Here is a 22,157-nt window from a genome sequence, read left to right as displayed (position 1 = left end):
AAATTGGCAACCAGGGCGAAACTTCATGTGGGTCATCTTATTCATGGCTGATAATATTTTTATTAGATTCCTCTCGTCGAGAGGTGTAGGATTGATATAAAGATTTCCGATAAGTATTCAGGGAGATATGAATTTATTTTGATTATGGAATTATTATCAAGCCGACCTACAATTCATGTAGGCTTAGAAGCCCAACAGTCGCATCTATTCACCCACCAACGTTGTGTATAAATATAAGAGGACTTTTCCTCATTTGGACTCACTCATCTCATCACATCTCTCTCTCTCTCTACTGCGCAGATATGAGTCTCTTCTCTACTGCGTTGAAATGGGTCTCTCTCTCACACATGTGAAGCCGAAAGCTGTTGAATTTGAAGCTGCAACTGCAGAAGTAAAGATTGACTTGCTTGGCCTAGAATATCTCCTCTTTGGAACTGCGTTGTAGGTTCATCTGAACCTCCTTTGAAAGCCGCAAATTTTGGTGGTGGAATGAAGTCAATCCGACGAACGGTTTGCAAGATATCGACTGCCCTAGTTTGAAGCCGGAAACTGCTGAGACTGAAGCTGCAACTGCAGAAGTAAAGATTGACTTGCGTGGCCTAGTAGATCTCCTCATCTAAACTGCGCTGTAGGTTCATCTGAACCTCCTCTGGAAGCCGAAACTTTTGGTGGTGGAATGAAGTCAATCCGACTGTCGGTTTGTGAGATATGGTCTGCCCTAGTTTGATAATGAAGCCGCGAATGTTGATGCTACTGATCTAGGGTTTGCTACTGCTAATATGAATCAGATTTATTGTACTATTTCTCTCTGTTGAATTATTGAAGATAAAAGAAGATTTGATCAAAGGGTTTCCCCACATATTGTGGGGTTTGTCCCTGGCTAGCCGCCACATCTTGTGTCTCTTGTCTTGGCTTGTTTTCTGTCGATCGTTTAATGTTCTATCTGCACTTTACTTTATGTACATGTGATTGCTAATCGGTGGAATATAATAAGAAAAAGAAGTAAACTGTTATAAGCATAGAACATACCATATCTTAACATGGTATCGGAGCTGAGGTGAAGACAAAGCCCGAGCAAGAGCAAGAGCAATCATTGAAGAGAAGATTGGCAATGCTATCCTAAAAGAACTATGGGGTCCTCAACACTCTTCCTGCCAAAGACAAGCTCCGCGAGAAAGCTGACTATCACGGATGGAAGATGTCTATCGATCTAACCCTTGAAGATCAAGGAGTGCTGGACCATGTAAGAGGCAATATTGTTAAGCTTTCATCAAATGCATCTGCTGCTACCTGCAACAAATGGAAAAATGGAGAAGTCAAAACAAAGAAATAATTCTGGGATGATGTTACATCTTCAATAAAGAAGGTCACTATGCTAGGGAGTGCCCTGATATAAAGGACTCACACCGGGATGATGATCAAAATCCCTCTTATGGCAATTCAAAGGAATGACAAATTCAACAACAAAGGTAAGAGGAGAGCTGGGGATCGAGGAAGAGGACAACCATTCAAGAAGGCTAGAAAGTCCAGGATGTATTAAATGCACCTAACCTCAAAAGGAACCTAGTGTCCATCTTGGCAATGGAAGACAGAGGCTACAAGGTAACCTTCAGCAATGGCAAGGTATGTATATGGAAAAATAATGATAAAGGTTCCTTTACTCTTGGGTTTAGTGTTGATTCATTATATCAGGTCGATGGAAGTCCACTAGGTGTCATGTTTTGTGACACAACTCTTTAGTCCGAACTTTGGCATCAGAGGTTTGCCCACCTTCATTACAAATCTCTACCCGATGTAAGACAGATGGTAACAGGGATGCCCGAATTCCAAGTAGAGAAAGAAGGTGTATGTCCGGGATGTGCCAAAGGAAAGCTCAAAAGGGGACCATTCCCCTCAAGCCAAAGCAAGACCTCCGATATATTACAGTTGGTTCACTCAGGCATACCTAAGGGTTGGCATTAAGAGGGAGACTACTACACCACATACTCCTGAGCAGAATGGTGTGGTGGGAAGGAAGAACTGCATGATGATGGAAGTTGTCCGGGCCATGCTACATGATCAAAGACTTCTGAAGTTTCTATGGGCTGAAACCACAATCACTGCCGTATATGTACAAAATCGATGCCCTCATCAAGCATTGGGTTCCAAGACTCCTGAAGAAAAATTCACCGGTAAGAAACCTGATGTTTCTCATTTTAAAATTTTTGAAAGCCCTGTATACTTTCATGTGCCGAAAGAGAAAAGAAATAAATTGGGAGCATCTGGAAAGAAGGGAATTTTCATGGGCTATGGTGAAAATACTAAAGGCTATAGAATCTATGTAGCTGGTCAAAGGGAAGTCATAATTAGTCATGATGTCACCTTTGACAAAGATATGGCTCTCAGCAAGGTGATCAATCTTCCAACTTTGAGGAGCTCTCAAGAAGCTGACACCAGGGAACTGAAAGAAAAAGATGATGAATCAATGCCTGATGTAGAAGAACCCATGGATCCGATTGATCCTCCTCCATATGAGTCTTCCTCTTCTAGGAAGAGGCCTTCATGGCTTAAGGGGTTACTTGATGATGCTGAAGGACATGCTGCACCCCGAGGAACCTTTCGTGAAAGTAAGAAACGTAACAGATATCAGGGATACCTGACCATCATGAGCACGATCATACAAAATGAACCTTCATCATTCTCAGATGTCATCAAGCATTAACTATGGAAGGATGCTATGACCATAGAATATGAGCCTATTATGGAGAATGATGTCTGGGAAGTAGTTCCCAGACCCTGGACAAGATAATTGTTACTTCAAAATGGCTTTACAAGATAAAGCATGCAGCAAATGGAAGTATGGAAAAGTATAAGGTTCATTTTGTTGCTCGTGGTTTATCCCAGAAGGAAGGTATAAACTATGATATTTGCACCTGTTGCCAGATATACGACCATCCGCTTGATCATAGCCCTTGTGACTTCACAATGATGGAACCTACATCAGATGGATGTCAAGACTGCGTTCTTGCACGGTTTGATCAAAGAAGAGGTCTACGTGGAGAAACCCGAAGGATTTGAGATTTATGATTGAAAATCTCATGTATGCAGGTTGAAGAAGGCTCTCTATGGGCTGAAGCAAGCACCCTGAGCATGGTATGAGAGGATCGATAGCTACTTGATGAAGCTGGGATTCACTAGGAGTGAAGCTGATCCTAACCTTTACTTTAAGGTTGAAGATGACAAGCCTCTCATACTGGTGTTGTATGTGGATGACCTCTTTCTAACAGGTGCAAACCCTCTCATTCGCAAATGTAAGAGGGAGATGGCTTCTGAATTTGAAATGAAGGACCAAGGACTTGAAGTGTGGCAAAAGCTAAGGGAAATTTTCCTATCTCAAGGAAAATATGTGGTAAATATATTGGAAAGATTCGGTATGATGGACTGCAAGCCTATGACTACCTCGAGGATCTTAACTTTTAGAAGTTATATGGTAGTGATGTCGGACCTGACTTGGGAAATGCCTCTGAGTTTCAAAAACTCATTTGCATTGATGTTCTTGGTGAACCTCCGTCCGAACATATGTTTTGCAGTTAGCATTGTGAGCTCATATTTGGTTGAGCCTCACTGGATTGATGCTAAGAATCTTCTGAGATATTTTCGTGGCACAATGGGTTAAGATACACTGTCGTAGATGTGAGACTACTTGGATATACTGATGTTGATTGGGCAGGCAGTGTGGTGGACCGTAAGAGCACTTCCGAGTGTTGTTTCACCTTGGGATCTGCTTCGATATCCTGGATGAGCAGGAAGCAGAAGTCGGTGACTTTGAGCACCACTGAAGCAGGATATACTGTTGCTAGCATGACCTCGTGTGAGGAAATCTGGTTGCGAAAGCTCTTCAGTGAGCTGTTTGGATTTACATTGGATACCATTGTGATTCTCTATAACAACCAGAGGTGGGATTCGATTATTGAGGAATCCCTTATTCGTCGATTGCTCCAGCAGATAGACATCATCTGGGATATGGTAAGTTGATGAGCAAGAAGGCTCCATCGCATTAAGATGATGTTCAGGTTGATACACCTTGTCAAAGCCCTGAGGAAAGATCTAATTTGTGATTTTCCCAAACGACTTGGAGTCATCAAGAAACCCTTGTACAAGGGTCCTGCGTGTTGCATACATTGAGCTCTGGGAGCTCTGAGGGCTTGAGGTTCTTACTGGAGCAACATACGACCACAGGGTGACTCACCCTCCCATGGTGGTGCGCATTGGAACAAGATGATTCGCTCTCTTGTGGAACAAGATGATTCGCTCTCTTGTGGAACAAGATGATTTGCTCTCTTGTGGGACAAGATGATTCGCTCTCTGGTGGAACAGGATGATTCGCTCTCCTGTGTAGCAGGATGATTAGTTCTCCTGTGAGGCCTGGATTGATGTGTTCTCCATGGCGATTGTAGCAGGATTGATGTGTTCTCCTGTGAGGCCTGGATTGACGTGTTCTCCATGGCGGCCTGGATTGATGGGTTCTCCATGGCGGTTGTAGCAGGATTGATGTGCTCTCCTGTGAGGACAGGATTGATTAGTTCTCCTGTCGAGGCATCCTACCCATGCAGTCTGGGACTCATGGGAAGTACCTCTCATCTGATCAATGAGCAAGGAAATGAAGTTAGGGACCATAGTAGTACCGATGGACGCATTGTTGTAACTACCGTACTCCCTACGCTAGGATGACCTCCATTGATCTGGGATCAATGATACTGGTCTGGGACCAATGGTAGGAGTTGTACCATACTATGACGCTGACTTCGGGTCGGTTGAGACTGGTCTGGGATCAGTGGTACATACTCTGAGACTGACTTTGAGTCAGTGGAGGATGATATTGGTCTGGGACCATTGGAGTTGTACTCACTATGACGCAAACTTTGGGTTGGTTGAGACTGGTCTGGGACCAGTGGTACATACTCTGAGACTAACTTTGAGTCAGTATGATACATCCTCGATCATTTCTTCTTCTTCATAATTCGAAAAAAAGCTGAGTATGTAGGAATTTACAGGGTAAGTTCCACAGAAAGAATACCAAAAGGACACCGCTCACAACCAGATCTCAAATTAATACACCAGTATTTTTGACGTGGTTAAAACCCTCAGAGTGCAAGGAGGGAAACAGTCCACGGCCTGTCCCAACGTGGGTACTACAGGCAATTTATTAATCAAAGAATGAAAATTTACATAAGCTTCTCTCATGCACGGATTACCCGAACAATGACCCTCCATGCGCTTTAAATAGAACTCATGGACCAATCGGGTGTCAAGCCATGGATCAAGTGTCGGTAATACCGAGGTGAGAGTAAACCGTCGGATCACTACATATCGTGACCGTCGGATTGTAAGTTACAAAATGTACAACGGTAAAGAAACACACTTTACCTAACTCTAACCTAACTCTATACTAGACCAAGTTGAACTTAACTATATCCTATGTGTCGGAATATCCTAACATCCCCCCTTAAGAACAACTTGGGATAGGATTGAAGGATTTACAAATATGACACAATAGGAGAAGGAAGGAGGCACTATAGCCTATCCCCCCTTAGTGACAACTTCCTGAACTCCAAGCATATATCGAAGTTTAGTGAACTTCGCCTCTGTGAGAGCCTTTGTGAAGATGTCTGCAACCTGATCATCTGTTGGACAATATTGCACTTCAAGAACATGGTCATGAATGAGCTTTCTGATGAAGTGCATGTGTAGTTCAATGTGTTTGCTGCGCTGATGCTGGACTGGATCTTTGCATAGCTGAATGGCACTTTGATTATCACACCAAAGTGTGGTTGGATGCTGCAAGTAAGTGTTCCAACGGATAGATCTCGAAAAAATAGGCGGTTTAAAAAAAAACGGCTCTGAAAAAGGCTTCCGGATGAAGAAGTTATGGCTTTTTGAAAAAAAAAAAAATTGTTGACGTTGCCGGCAAAGTGCGCGAATGTGCTGGAATGAAAGAATCCGCCCCCACAAAATGGAGACTTGAACCCAAGACCTCTACTCTCTTAAAATAGCTTTGAACCAATTGATCTATACAAAAAATTTGAGAGAGAGAGAGAGAGAGAGAGAGAGAGGGGGGGGGGCCTTGGTTTGCGTGCTTGCCTTGAGAAAGCTCTTTTTCCCTACAAAACACAAAACACAAAACCCAACACGAATATGCAAAGAAAAACGAACCTTGCGGCTCGAAGTTAGCTTTAGCCAAAAAACTAGAAATTTTTAAAAAAAATCTCAAAGTTAGCTTTAGCCGAAAAACTAAATATTTTTCTCAATGTTTCTGATTTTCCGAGATCACACTAAGGTGCAGGGAAAAGAGCATACGCATGAGAAAAATCCTTCCTTTCTGTTTCTGATTTGCCCAGATCGCACAAAGTCGCAGGGCAAAGAGCATACGCAGAAATGAAAGGTATAGATCCGGTTAAAAAAAAGGCTAAATAAACTGAGACCGAAATAAGCAGAGAGAAAATAACAGTAAACTGCAAAAGAAACACTGTATACCTCCCGATCTGAAAAATGACGCAGCTAGGGCTACCGGAAACCTTTTCGCGTGAAACGAAAGGGGTTCCTCACTAGAACAGATGCTCCGAACGCAACAGAGCAGTCCTCTCGGCCCGAAAGCAGTCAGAAACAACAGATCTAGGAAACGATAGCCGCATGCAGTTCTACCGGCTTCAGATTTGGATCACCAACAGACGCGGCCCTCAGATAGCTCTGATACCATGTAGGAATTTACAGGGTAAGTTCCACAGAAAGAATACCAAAAGGACACCGCTCACAACGAGATCTCAAATCAATACACCAGTATTTTTGATGTGGTTAAAACCCTCAGAGTGCAAGGAGGGAAACAGTCCACGGCCTGTCCCAACGTGGGTACTACAGACAATTTATTAATAAAAGAATGAAAATTTACATAAGCTTCTCTCATGCACGGATTACCCGAACAATGACCCTCCATGCACTTTAAATAGAACTCATGGACCAATCAGGTGTCAAGCCACGGATCAAGTGTCGGTAATACCGAGGTGAGAGTGAACCGTCGGATCACTACGTATCGTGACCGTCAGATTGTAAGTTACAAAATGTACAACGGTAAAGAAACACACTTTACCTAACTCTAACCTAACTCTATACTAGACCAAGTTGAACTTAACTATATCCTATGTGTCGGAATATCCTAACAGAGTAGAACAGAACAATGCAAGAGCAGAGCAGAAAAAAACAAAACAGTACAGATCAGTGCGGGGCAGAACAAGACAAAGCAGAACAGGCAAAATAGAGCAGAGCAGGGCAAGGGTCAGGCTGTACAAGGCAGTGCATTTGATGGATGAATAGTAACGACCGATAGACAGATTGCAGATGAAGTTCTCCATGGTTGAGAGGGAGTGTTAAAATTGGAAACCAAGGAAAAAATTCATGTGGGTCATCTTATTCATGGCTAATAATATTTTTATTAGATTCCTCTCATTGAGAGGTGTAGGATTGATATAAAGATCATCCGATTCCGATAAGTATTCATGGAGATATGAATTTTTTTTTATTATGGAATTATTATCAAGCCGACCTACAACTCATGTAGGCTCAGAAGCCCAACAGTCGCATCTATTCACCCACCAAAGTTGTGTATAAATATAAGAGGACTTTTCCTCATTTGGACTCACTCATCTCATCACATCTCTCTCTCTCTACTGTGCAGATATGAGTCTCTTCTCTACTGCGCTGAAATGGGTCTCTCTCTCACACATGTGAAGCCGGAAGCTGTTGAATTTGAAGCTGCAACTGCAGAAGTAAAGATTGACTTGCTTGGCCTAGAAGATCTACTCTTTGGAACTGTGCTGTAGGTTCATCTGAACCTCCTTTGAAAGCTGTAACTTTTTATGGTGGAATGAAGTCAATCTGACGAATGGTTTGCAAGATATCGACTGCCCTAGTTTGAAGCCGGAAACTGCTGAAACTGAAGCTGCAACTGCAGAAGTAAAGATTGACTTGCGTGGCCTAGAAGATCTCCTCATCTGAAATGCGTTGTAGGTTCATCTGAACCTCCTCTGGAAGCTGAAACTTTTGGTGGTGGAATGAAGTCAATCCGACTGTCGGTTTGTGAGATATGGTCTGCCCTAGTTTGATAATGAAGCCGCTAATGCTGATGCTACTGATCTAGGGTTTGTTACTGCTGATATGAATCAGATTTATTGTACTATTTCTCTCTGCTGAATTATTGAAGATAAAAGAAGATTTGATCAAAGGGTTTCCCCACACATTGTGGGGTTTGTCCCTGGCTAGCCACCACATCTTGTGTCTCTTGTCTTGGCTTGTTTTCTGTCGATCGTTTAATGTTCTATCTGCACTTTACTTTATGTACATGTGATTGCTAATCGGTGGAATATAATAAGAAAAAGAAGTAAACTATTATAAGCATAGAACATACCATATCTTAACATATTATCTATTCTCTCTCTCCCTCTTCAATGGCAATCTATATGAAGAAAGGTCTCAAGACTCTTAGGAGTCTCTTTGAAACTATCAAAGGTTGCATCATCAAGTGCATCTCCAATCTATCTAAAGAAGTCATCAATGGAAGTCTATTTTCTACTCTTAGGTACTTTTGAAGATGATATTATATGGGTAATCGACAGTGGAGCCTCAAGACATATAACAGGGGAATGTGGACAACTCCAAACTCTATCAAAAGGTATCTCTTCTCATTCAATTGAATTTGGAGACAAGACGAGCTACTTAGTCAAAATAATTGGATGTACTTCTTTTGAGCTGGAAAACGGTGGAAGCATTCATCTCAAAAATATACTTTATGTTCCAAGTTTGAAGAAAAACTTTGCTTTCTATTTCTTGTCTAAAAGATAAGGGTTATAGGGTTGATTTTTGTGATGGAAAGTTATTGTATGGGGTAAGGGATCTAGTATTGAAAATGATAAGACTATTCAGATTCATGAGGGGAGGTTGTATAGACTTCTAACACCTCTTCCTCAAGCTCTAGTACATCTAGATATTAGCCCTTGTGAACTATGGCATAGAAGGTATGACCACCTTCACTATAAAATATTGCCATCATTGAATCATATGATTATTGGTATTCTCGAACTAAAGGAAGAGAATGGAGGAGTTTGTAAGGGGTGTGATCTAGGACAGAATGTGAAGACACCTTTTGAAATTAGCGATACAAGATCCAAGGAGATATTGGATCTCATACATTTAGATGTTTGTGGACCCATGGAAGAAAAACCTCTTGGAGGTCATCCATATTCTGTGACATTCATTGATGATCACTCTACAAAGACATGGATATATCTTCTCAAGTCTAAACGATGAAGTATTTGAGAAATTTGAATATTTTAAGGCTAAGGTGGAAAATCTAACAAGAGAGGAAGATAAAAATCCTAAGATTTGATAATGGTGGAGAATATACATCTAAGTAACTTCTAGGTTTTTGCAAAGAAGCATGAATTAAGAGGGAGCTAATTGTTCCCTAAAATTCTCAATAGAATGGTGTGGTTGAAAAAAAGAACTGATCAATTGAATAATGTGTAGATCCATGCTACATGACTAAGACCTACCTAGTTTTTATGGGGAGAATCATATGTTATAGTAGTTTATATACAAAATTGAAGCCCTCATAGAATTCTTAAAGATATGACTCTAGAAGAAGCATTTACAAGCAAAAAAGTAAAGTGTTGATCATATCCAAATATTTGGATGTCCCATATACATTCACATTACTAAGGACAAAAAGAAGAAATTGGATCTTACAAGCACAAAGGGAATCTTTGTTGGATATAGTAATTCATCAAAAGCAGATAAAGCCTACATCAAGGAAGATCCTCATATTGAAGTAAGTAGAGATGTCATCTTCGATAAGAATATTTCATACAAGAAGTCTGAAGACATTCCTATTGATTTTAATGAAGAAGAAATACCCATCTTTGAAGAAATTTCAGGGCATGACAATAATTAAGAACCTACAACCAATCATGAAGATGTTAAAGGACCAAGTGTGATCCAGGTGGATATTGGTGGCCACTCGCTTATTCCACTTGGAACACCATCATTTTTTCTTTCAGTTTCCTTAATTGTATCACAATTTACTATTTTTGGCAGTTTTTCAAGTCTTGAACTTCTGGAGTCGTTTTGAGGCCCTAAATGACGTTTTTTTAGAAAACAGGAAAACCCAAATCCTACGACATGGGTTTGCAGTTATAAGTTATATTCCTTGGATAGATATTTCTAATGAAGTATCATATGTGTCAAACATATATTGTATGCCAAAATTATGACACCACGAAGTTGATGTACCAATTTACCCCAACAGGGCCCACATACTTTTGGTGCTTCATCTCCTAGGGTTAGGTTTTTGGATGTTAGGGTTTTCCGTTGTTTCTCAATAATAAATATGCCTTCGAGCCTCATCGTAGCATAATTCATAAGGCATGTATCCGCCACATCTCTTCTCAGAGATAAGCTACCATTGCCTAAGCTAGTTTATTTCCTTTATGCATGTAAAAAAAAATTAGCACTTTGTTATTAATGAATTGAAGCTCTCTTTTCGCTATATCTCCAAGTTTTTGTTCATATATGTATTTCATTTCATTCTTGGATAAATATGGATCAGTGGTATCAGAGCGGTTTGCTCTTTGTTTGTTTTTTTGTGCATGTCCCCAACGAGGTCAGAGTATAAGGAGTTAGGACTTGAATTGGTTGAACCCTTGAAAGATTGTCCTCGATGACACTGACAGTCACCCATGGGGAAAGTAAAGAAATATGAGGGAGCTGAAGATCCTATCAAATTGTTACTCAAAGAATCCCTTGAGCGAAAAAGGAACGAGATGATGGATAACTTTTCCCATATCCTTCAACGAAGGCCAATAGGTGATGCATATTCATCCAACAGTCACTTCGAAGGCATTTCCCCCTTCAAGGTACAAGTTAACTTTGACATCTCTATATTTGAAGTTCAAATAGACATAAATTTTGTAGATAAATGGTTAAATCTACTGGAAGGATATTTTTTAGTTCATGATTTTTTTGATAGGGAAAAGATTACTTTTCCTCTCGTTAAATTCGCCCCCCATGTCAAGGACTGGTGGGAAACCTACTATGAGTAGAATGATCAAAGCAAACCCTCATTGTTTTGAACCACACCCACTTGAAATTTCTTCTGAGACACTACCAAGGAACAATATTACCCATCAGGAGCTATGCAGATAAGTACATAAAATGGACTACGCTGTGGCAGGGAAGGGACCAAGACATGCCAGAGTTCACAAACATTTTTCATGCCCTTCCCACAAAGTTGGGTATCAAGGATTATGAGCGGCATTTGGTACTCAAGTACCACGATTGTCTACACAAATGCATCCAGCACAAAATGGAATTCCTGGACATCACCTCGCTCGACACTGCATATTGATACATTGTCAAGATTGAGTAGAAATTCAAAAAGAACAAGCGAGACTTTGGATCTACGAATCCGAAACAAGGAAAAGGCGTCCCCAAATCAAAAAACAAAGGGGAAAGCCAAGGTGGAGTGACCCAAGACAACCCATCAAAGTCACAAGAAAAGAATAACAACACAAAGACGAAGAACGAAACAGGCAAGGGGTGTGAGTTCCACAAGAGCCCCACTCATAACACAAGTGAGTGTCATGCAAAACTATCACTAATGGTTGATTTGAATGCTTTAAAGTCAGATGCATGTTCCAACTTTGATTCAAACCCCAACAAGGGGAATGACAAAGGGAAGAAGATTATTGAAGCAGAGCCTAGTGCCACTTTTGCCACCACCAAGGTCTAGAAGATTGAGCTGGAAGATCTAGAGGAGGGGGAGCGTCTCTTCCACTCACAAATGTGGATGAAGGGTTCTCCATTGCAGTTCATTGTTGACAGTAGAACCCAAAAGAAACTCATTTCAGTAGAGGTCGTGAATCAGTTGGGCCCACCAACCACACCACACCCATAGTCGTACATTATCAAGTGGCTTCACCAAGGGTGAGATCTTCGCATCAGCTGATAGTGTTGCCTACCCTATAGCATCAAGACCTTCAAGGATGAGGTACTGTGTTGTTGAGAAATGGAAACAAGAAATTCCAGCTTAATTTGGCCTTGAATTAAACTGTGAATTAAAATAGAATTGTTTTCTCATAGCAATTTCAAAATAATTAATTAAGTTTAATTAACTTAATTAATTTAGGAAATTTGAATTGGAAGTCTTTTAGAAGACATGTATATGTTCTCCCTAACTTATAGGAGTTCAGGATGAGTTATGAATGAGTTCTAATTAGTTAGCTCAGTTTATTGAGTTAAGTCTAGTTAAATTAGTTCCAATCAGTTTCAGGAACTAATAGTGAGTAAATAGTCAGTTGGGACACTAGTGACCTAATTAGTGTTACTCTAGTTAACTGAAGATTCCTCCATTAGAAACTCATGCATGTTTATTCTGAGAAAGACCCAGTTGAGACTAGAGTGTAGAGATAGTGTACTATTTGTTTTATATTTTTCTGATTTGCACTGATAGTGCATGCAATCAGGAACTGATCCTTGAGGGATTGCACTATTTCTTGAGGCTTTATTTCCCTTTAAATACATTCTATTCTCCATAGGAATTACAAATTGGAATAGAGACTTGGAGAGCTTGTGAATTGGCTAAGATTTGGCCTTGAGTTTTCTTATGAGTTGGAGATTGAATTTGTTGAGTGTTGGGATTGTTCTAGAGAGAACAAGCATTGTAATTTCATCTTGATTTTCTGGATTAATACAAAACGGATAGTGGGGTTTTGAGCCGTGGCTTTCCTCAGATATTTATTGTGTTATGTTCCTTTGATTCTCTTCCTTTATTGATTATTGTTTGTTTGATGTTTATGGGCTTCTGTTGTAAATAGTATAAGTAGATTCTTGTCTCTTGCTTTAGAAAATTGCATTAGCTTGTGAATCTACGGGATTGTCTACATGGTATCAGTGCAAGATTGTTTTTTGGGCTGAGAGTTTGTAGAGACTTTATGAGAATTAATGTGCAAAATTTTCAGAAACAAATTGCAGATTTGAATTCCTTGGGAAAAGATACCCAAATTAAAAAAAAACATTGGCCGAATCGGATTTTGGATGAGGGAGATATCACTTATTTAAAATAAGCTCTCTAGAGGAGATTTCGAAGTTTTGAGTTTCTGGGTTATAGGTGAAAGTCGAATTTGCATACATACTTCAGGATTGACAGATGGCATTCCATGGGTTGAGGCTTGAGTATGCCTTGGAAGGCTCAAATTTTATAGTCTAGAGGGATAGGATGGAGGCTGTACTAGAAGATAATGGCTTGAAGGAATTCATTGATCAAGAAATCCCCAAGATAGCAATTGTAGATGCACAGAACTTGGTCGAATGGAAGAAGTGTGTGGCAAAGGCAAGGTGGATAATACTTGAGGGAGTTCGACACCACATTGTCTCGAGTCTCCGTGGCAAGGAAAATCTACATGCTATGTGGAAAAAATTGATGGATTTGTATCAAAATAGCAGTGATCAAAGGAAGTCGGAACTAAAGGATAAACTTCGTAAAATCAATATGGAGGAAGGCGAGACGATTCCAAAGTACTACACCAAGTTCACTCAATGTCAAGATGAACTTGGAAGTGATAAAATCACAGATGTCGAGGATGATATGGTGAGCCTTGCTCTTCTTGGATTCCCAAAGAGTTGGCATAGTTATCAGGACTCTGTTAATGGTCGGGAGAAGATGCCAAATTGGGAACGACTATGGTCACATTTGATGAAGGATGAGATCAGGAGGAACACCAGGGATGGCTCTTCATCAAAGACTGATGATGAAGAGAATTGTACCTTAGTGTTTAAGGAAACGAAGGGGAAAGGTAAAATTTCTCATTCCAAATCAGATTCTTATCATGGAGGTAAGAAGAAGGACATGACGAAAGTTAAATGCTTTCATTATCACAAGATGGGTCACTTTGCTACAAATTTTCCATTGAAGAAGTCCAAGGAGAATTCCTCAGGAGGAGCGGTGAGTGAGGCTTTGGCCTCCCAATTCGAATTGGACTTTTCCCTCTTTACATGCATGGTGTCTTCAATGATAGGGAGCGTCTGGTACTTAGACAGTGGACCTTCTTTCCACATTACTGGCGACAAAGAGTTATTTAGTGAACTGGAGGAGAAAGATCTCAAGATCCATATCGAGATGGATGATGATGGTAAGTATAGTGTTACTGGTGTTGGCACTATTAATTTTCAGAGGTAACATGTAGCTCCACTCATCTTAAAGAATGTTATGCATGTACCTGGATTGATGAAGAACTTGGTATCTGTTTCCATGCTTGAGGATAGAGGCTATGATGTGATCTTTTCAAAAGGAAATGGTTTCCTTCGACAGATAGTGTTGGCTTGTTGGGGCATGACCCAGGTTCGTAGTTAATTAGCCAAACAAATCTCGGTACTATTGGCCCTTTTGATAATGTTCCGCGGAGCGCGGACTAAGGTCTCACCCGAAGTAGTATGGGAGGGTGCTAGAACCAGTTTTCCGCACCCTGGAGATGTCTAATGAGTTCGACTGGTCCGCGATTTGTCCCTGCGCGCAAGTTGCTTCGCACACTTTCTCGTTCCTCGTGGCCTGATATACTGTCTTCGTGCACCCCTACCCAGGGGTTGTGTCGCACTCTACGTTATTAACCCAAGATCTTATTTATCCTTCAATGTTAGTTAAGTACCTTCGCCTACTTACTGTCTTAAGTTATCTTTTAACAATACAAAACATTCATATAGGTGCGCGTAGTAAATAAACAGTATATTTGTGAATTATATCAATCATGCATTAACCCAAGAATAGATACACAGAATTATAACCAAACTTCTCTTTATTGATTTTCCTCCAGTTACAGACTCGACCTGCCTTGCACACTTAGCTGCAGGGGTCTGCACACTCAACTAGAGAGCCTTCTCCTACTCTACGACCCACAGACACACTCTACACTTTGGCTCAACCTCTTAGACTTCTCATGCTCATCTATCAATTTTTTCCACTTAGAGCCTCACTCTATTTATACAATCCCATGGTCTGTAGACCATGGGTACGTCTATCTAGCCGACATTACATTACAAAACTAGGGCGGACAACCCTGTGACTCTATCATACTTTCGCGCCCCACGCCCGTAATTCGTGGAGCTTTTACAACAAGATTTGGTCAGAACTTGGGTTGTAAGCCCCAAAACATGTCTTAGGGGGGATTCCATGCCCAATAGGCCCCTAACACAAACATCGTGACTCACCCTCGAGTCACTCTGTCGGCGCGACAATCTTTGCGTGGAGTCCCTCCAACTATTCTCGAACTGCAGCAAGGTCAGCAATGCACTGAGCTGTTGCTTGTTGGATCTGTTGCATATGTTGTTCCGAGACCTCTATGTTGGGAGTGCTTCTCTGCATCAATATGTGCATCCCCTGCATGTGTGCGAGCTTTCCTTCAATTTCTGCCGTGATGGTGAAGGCCTCGTCGATCCAAGGTTGAACGCGTGCCTTCAAGATTGCTTCCTTATGTCGTGCCACGTCCACCTGCTCCTTCAGCGCTTTAGCTTGCTGCATCCGCGCAAGCCTCTGAGTGAGGACCATCATCCGAGTAGTTCCTCGGACACTGTCATACTGTTTTTGGAGTTCTCGTGCCTCTGTCTCTAAGCGTTGGATGTTGGGGTCCTCCTGCAGATTTGAGAGGACCTCAAGTGATTCTTCCAACATACAGGTGCAGTCTCGCACTGCACCTCCAATCTCGTCCTGTCCCACTGTGATAGCGCTATTGCGCTGTTCTCTGACAGATCTAAAGGTTTAGCTCTAGCTGAACCTTTTTCATTTCTTCCCTTGCCTAGCAAACCCTTACTGCTAACCTGTGGATTCGCACCTTTGTTGGCATGTCTACTAGGATGGTAAGCTCCAGGACGCTTTGGCAAGCGTCGTCTATCATCTGTGCCAACAGTTGATTCTGTGACACCACTTTGTCATGCTGCAAGCTTAGTTGTTCCATATTTCTTTTTTGTTCACTGAGGACTTGTAGTGCGCGACTCTCCCTAGCTCGCAGCTCTGCAGATATTCCATCCTGCAACACATATAGGGTCTCTTGCAGGAGTGCAGCTAGATTGATACTGAGGCCTTTCAGCACGCTAACCAAAGGCTTGTCAACGTCATTTGATGTCATTAGAGCCCCTTCCAACAACACTATGGTGTTCATCATCCGCGTGCGCAACATTTGTTTTACTACTGTTGAGCCAACTGCGAGGCTAGTCGAAAAGGTACCAACCTGAGAAGGGCACGCCTATAATTCCTGCAACCGTGCTCTGAGGGCCCCCAACACAATTTGGTTCTCCTACATGAAATCTTGGAGAGCCTCATTGGTGACATCATGCACCGTCTCGCTGATGTCGTGTAGATCACCCTCGGTTAGGGTGATTGAGTCAAGAGACAATTTCGATGCCTTGACCTTCTTACGTGACCCTGCCTACTCTGCTGGGTGTTGGTGCTTCAGTTGCGTTGATGCGGTTTGTGGGTCCGCACCTCCTTCTTCTGTCTCTGCTTCCTTTGCTTCCTGCCCCTGTGTCGTGTGGCCCTCACCTACCTTCACGGCTGCCTCCTGTGCTACTGTGGCTTTCTCCTGCTCAGTTGCTTTTTGTGTGGCATCCCATGCTGCCCACACCTCTTTTGTCATTGCTTCCTTCCTTTGCTTTTTGGCTAACTATGCAATGTGCATCTTGGCCTCATCTTTCTTTCTTTGCGTTGTCGATTGCTCGATCTTTGCGATGTATGGGTTGCGCCACTCTGGTGGCCATGCCTCCAATACATTAAAAATGACGTCATTTGTGGCTACGAAGGGTAGCTTTATCCACTGCTTGATAGGGTGCTTGCGCCCCTTAATGTAAATGCTATGCATGTCCGCTTTGAATTTTGCAAAACTTTCCAGACTATTGTAGACAGTGGGTGAAAACCGTGGCTTGTGATTGATCCCCATTTTGAGGTTCATTTCCATGGACACCTAGAAGATTTTACTGTCGCGGATCCTCTTAGCATCCTTTGTTGCCCAGAGTGAAGCGTACTTCACAGCCTCCAGTAAATCCCTGTCAATTATGGGGAATTGACTATCCTCTAGCAATTCCCCAGCCAGGAGCACTATGGATAGCAGAAGCCATGCATAGTGGAACATTTTTCCTTATTCCTGAGCTTCACGACAATTTCTAAAAACTCCTTGCAGAGGAACTCGGACCAGTTAAACTGGACCCTTTCCGTGCACTGCTCAGCCAGTGCTACCATCGGCGCAGGTGCTTCATCCATGCGACACTTGCGCATGACCTTTCTTACCAGGATTTGGGTCGCCACATGCATTGCTTTCTCCTTGATGTTGGAGATGGCGTAGCCCCTTTTCTTCTTTTCCATCTTGTACTTTTTCTTCATGGCCTCCGTGATGGCCAAGTCACTACCCTTCCCTGCCGATATGTCCGCGGGGTCCTCTCCTTTACATGGAAGCTGGGAGACGCAGTGAATCAAGTCTGTCATGATGGGGATGGGCTCCTCTAGCCACAAACACCCATCATGCACTAGGAAAAGCAGTTACCTGATGATGAAAATGGTTATTGGGGCACGGTGGAAGTGCGACACCCAAAGCAAGTTCAGTAGCCCAGCCTTTTCCACTCCGTGCAACCACTTCCGCAGCTCTAATTCTATCACCCCCGTCGCGGTGTTCTACTTGGGCTTCATGAGGTTCCTTGTCTCAAGGTGAGGGAACTTCTCATGGTTAGCGAGGTCCCAATCTTCGAATTTCAAGCTCGGCACACGTCCCAAGTGCGTACCCTTAAACATAATGTTGTCTGGGAGGAGTGGGATCTGGAGCGGGCTCTTGGTCTTTTCCAGGTCCTTGGGAACTTTTGCCTTCCCTTTTTGCGGGGGGACATATGAGGGCAATTTTTTCGTGGGGTGCGCAGGCTGAGCATCCTCCTCTATGCCTTCATCCTCATCCTCTCTGATGATAAGATCCTCTATATCTTCTTCTTCTTCATCCGTCTCTATGGTGACGGCTTTCCCCTTCTCCTCCATTGACAGCTTGGTGCACATCGGGTTTCATGAGGACACACGTACGGGAACCATTGCTTGTTTGTCCTTCTTGGCTCTTAGCATGCGCGGTGATTTTGGGATTTCTGCCACAATCGCGACACCTTCCGGAGCATCTCCCATAGCCAGGGCCTGTGCGGCCTCTCCAGCGGTCATTTCAGTTATCTCCATAACGTCCTCAACTGTTTCCATCATATTCATTCGGAAATATAGCACTCACAAACTCAGGGGCTCAATCAATGCTCGGCTCATAACAATCAAGGCTCTACTCAATTGCTCAATTCAAAAATGACCAAGTGTTGTTTGCTAGGCAACCCTTTGTATTTTATAGCACTTTTTGCATTTGAATTTGATCATTCCCCCCAAATCTGGTTCATTAATGCTCCTTAAGCGGTAGATCTTTCCAAATATTGCCCATAAATCGCATCTTAAGTGCTTGTCGCCCGCTCCATTTGGCCTCAAGTTGAGCATCCCATCATGAATAGTGACTTCAACAGTCACTTTTTGGCCAACCCACGCGATAGCGCAGCCCCCATGCTCGGTCGCGGACCTTGTGGCTCTTTGCTTTTGCGTGCAGCTCCAACATCGCACAGCTCCCAGGAAGAATAGTTTATAGTCCTGCACTCCCTTTCAACTGCCTAGAGCACTAAGACTATCCCTCCCTTAGCTAGTTAGGTGGCCGCACCACCTATGTGCGGTTTCCTCCGATCATCCAACCTTCTTCCTAAGAAATACCTACCTTTTACCATTACTAGCAGCGTCGCGCACCTTATCCTCTACAGTGCATCATCCTGGTTAATTTTCTTAGTAATATGCGGTCCAAGCCAAGGCATCAAACTAATCAATTCACAATGATAGTCCTCAAACTTGTCAGCATGATCGTGCGCACCCTGTTTTAACACTGTGGTATCAAGAAACTCATCCCTTATCTCGTCTTCCAGCTTCTTGACTTCTGCTTCTACCAAGGTGCTTTTCCTCCTTAATCGCACCCTTTCTTTTTCAAGTTCTTGGATCCTAAAATTTCCCTATTTGATTTCTTCCTCAAGTCCCATGCATTCTGCTTCTTACGGCTGGGTGATTCCTTTTTTCCAGGCTCCGCAAGCAATTGTATCTACTGGTGCTACTATGCGCGAACTAGGCTTTTCATGCTCCATGGGGATTACAGCATTCGCTTCATAATTCAGCTTCAGAGGTACCCACGTGGTCAAGGTTTTTCACATGGTCTTATATGCCCAGAGAACCGCTGGTATGCATAGGTCCCAGTCAGCCCGCTTCACATGGTGGACTCTGTTCAGTGCTTCGCGTACTTTGTCAAAAGTTTCCACGTGAATATGCTTCTGCGCGCTTGGTCTTACCATACTTCTTGGTCCCAAACAGAGGGGTGGTTCACGCCATTGTCTTGCCTGAACCTGCATCTCGATCATGTCTCCTACCACAAGTACTGTGTGTATTCCTACAAGTTTCATACCATATTATTGTACCCACCTGGAAAGGTGGGTGTGCCGACCATTTCGTCCGTCATACTTGTCTTTTAACCACATCTCAGGCTTCCCAAATCGTAGGGGCATCATCCTTCGGCAGTCGTGCCAGTCCCCAAAACTCTTTTGGTGCGTACCCCACCACCATGCCGGCATAGTGCATAGTACCCATTTCAGAGCGCCTAAACGCTATTGTTTCAACAATTCTCCTTCAAATTTGTTCAGGAACTCCTCCACTTCACCTAACCCGTTGTAGGTAGGAAGATCTCTTACCTCTATTTCTATGTAGCGCAAGGACCTTGTCATCACGTTATAGTTGAGTGTGGTTAACTCGTGTAACTGGTTCTTCCATCGTTCTATCTCTTCGTTAGAATCTAATGCACAGAAGCTTTCGCGCTCCCACGAGATTCAACCATCCGCGGTTGGATTTACCCAGTCTTGCTCGTACGCAGTTATCTTGTAGATACAATCTAGATCATCGTCGTTGTCGCAGTCACGCACTAGCGCTGTGTATCGCGATCCTTCCGTAGGGTCTAAAGGTACCACTACGTACAATGACTTTTTCTCAAAAATCATCTTGCACTTCTTTAGATTTATCACTCCATCAGTGGCCCAATCTATTCCCAGTAGTGCTGGATAAGGATTACTGTCATCAAAAATCTCTATCACTTTGAAATCTTCTATCACGCTTGCTCCTTCGATATCTACTGTGATTCCCTGCAATCTCCCCATAGGTAGGATCTTTTCTTGGTTTGCCATTCGCAGTTGGATAGGAGACCATTGTAGTGCAGGCTTGCCCATGTGCTCCCATGTCTGCTTTGGCAGGACGTTCACGTCCAATCCTAGATCCAGAATCACTTGATCTATCTCATATTCCTTGATCTACGCGGTCAATATCATCTCCCTTCCTATTCACATCATGTGCTTCTCGAGCTTCTGGATTACGCGCAGCTCTCCTGGTGCGATCCCAGCACATTTAGTTATGAGTTCTTGCAGCCCCTTCACAGCCTTGCTATCACGTAGCAGCTTCATGCATGTCTCCAAGAATGTAGTGAGCATTGATGGGTCCATTTATGGCTCCAGTCTGTCTTTACTTCCTGAAGTGGAGGCATACGCGAAGCTCTTCTTAGCTTCCATGAATGTCTCCTTAGCGTGCTCCAAATCAAATTCAGGTTCCTTCACTGGGGCTTTGCGAACCCAGGTACTTTCTTTGGGCTACTTTCCTTTGTCATCCCCTGTCGTAATACCACTCCGGAGCACGATATTTACATTAGGGTCTTCCTCGCATGGCTCATACCTCATCATTTCTAGGTTTTGAGTCATGGGAGGTTGGACTGCTCCTTTATCATGCAACCTCGCTATCAGTGTGGGACAGTCCTCTGTCTCATGATCAAACTGCATACAATATAAGCATGATGGTCTCGTTGGATTTGTACAATCGTGGGCATAATGCCCTAGCCCTCCGCAATTGTAACATATTAGCTTTCTGTGACCTCTTCCTGGTCCCATTCCATCTCGGCCTCATCCGTGCCCTTGAAATCTAGTGCGCGCCATTCCTGCATTTTGATCGAGGGGCCATGTTTAAGCTTGGACTTTGTAGGTAGAAGTCTGATCCATCATCAGTTCATAACTTCTATAGGTGTGCTCATCATGGCCTACTGACCTGCAGAAATTATAGAACAACTGTTAGGAATTCTGTGTATACTTCTGTAGTAGATGGCAGTTATCTGTAGCATGTTTTCCTCCTATCTGACAAATCGCGCACCATAATGCAGGTGTCGCGCTTGGTCCTACTTGTGCCTCCAGTCTCAATGGCATTGGTCCTCCTCCCGCGAGGTAATTCGTGAACACCAGGCAGTGGTCCTTGTCGTGCCCCTAGCCCTTGCATTTTACACACCATGCCTCGTCGCGCACTTCTGGATGACCTGTCTTGTCTTGTTTCAAACTCTGCATCTCTAGGCACAAGTTTTTCAACTGCATGTGAATCTGCTGGACTCCCAGGTTAGGATCTTGTATCGAAGTCTTGTGCAATCTCATTGCGACCTCCAAAGCCTCAACCTGAGTGGTTAGCCTTTGTTGCGATAGTGTGTTCCGTAGATGCGGCGTTAACGAGGCTACAAACCATTCGCGATGCTACCCATCTGTTAAGGTCATCTTTGCTTCATGAATTATGCACTTCAGTCTTTGATCCAACTCCCACGAGGTTTTGCATGGTAGCATGGTGATTTCCTTGAATCTAATGATCAACTGTGGCTCCAATTTTGGCCTGCGAAATTCCTTGTTTAGCGCAGCTTGGATATCTTCTATCCCCGCATTCAGATTGTCATTGGAATGCTTGATGTACCAGATCATCACGCAATCCTATAGAGCATTGACCAACGTTGCCTTCTTTATATTATCATCCGTGACACCTTGTGCTTCCCATATAGCTTTTACCACGAACCAAAATTGGTTCGGATCTTCATTCCCTACTCCCTTGAACACTAGTAGCTTTATCGCACTAGCCATACTGTTTAACGGTGGTGGCGTAGGTGGTGTGGGTGAAGTCGGGGGTGAAGATAGTGAAACTGGTGGTGGTG

At 42.9% G+C, this 22,157-nt stretch overlaps 1 pseudogene; it reads right to left on the bottom strand.

Moving 5' to 3' along the window:
- The window catches only part of LOC149201897 (putative copper-transporting ATPase HMA5 pseudogene), a 28,672-nt pseudogene extending 11,966 nt beyond the window's left edge, over positions 1-16,706 (bottom strand).
- Between the last annotated feature and the right edge of the window lie 5,451 nt (positions 16,707-22,157).

Source organism: Pinus tabuliformis, chromosome 2_1 (assembly GCF_031772625.1).
Source record: "Pinus tabuliformis cultivar Carrire ecotype Pingquan chromosome 2_1, CPIR1, whole genome shotgun sequence".
Lineage (NCBI taxonomy): Eukaryota > Viridiplantae > Streptophyta > Pinopsida > Pinales > Pinaceae > Pinus > Pinus tabuliformis.
The sequence above is the reverse complement of the archived record's forward strand: the minus strand, read 5'-3'. Positions and strand labels throughout refer to the sequence as shown.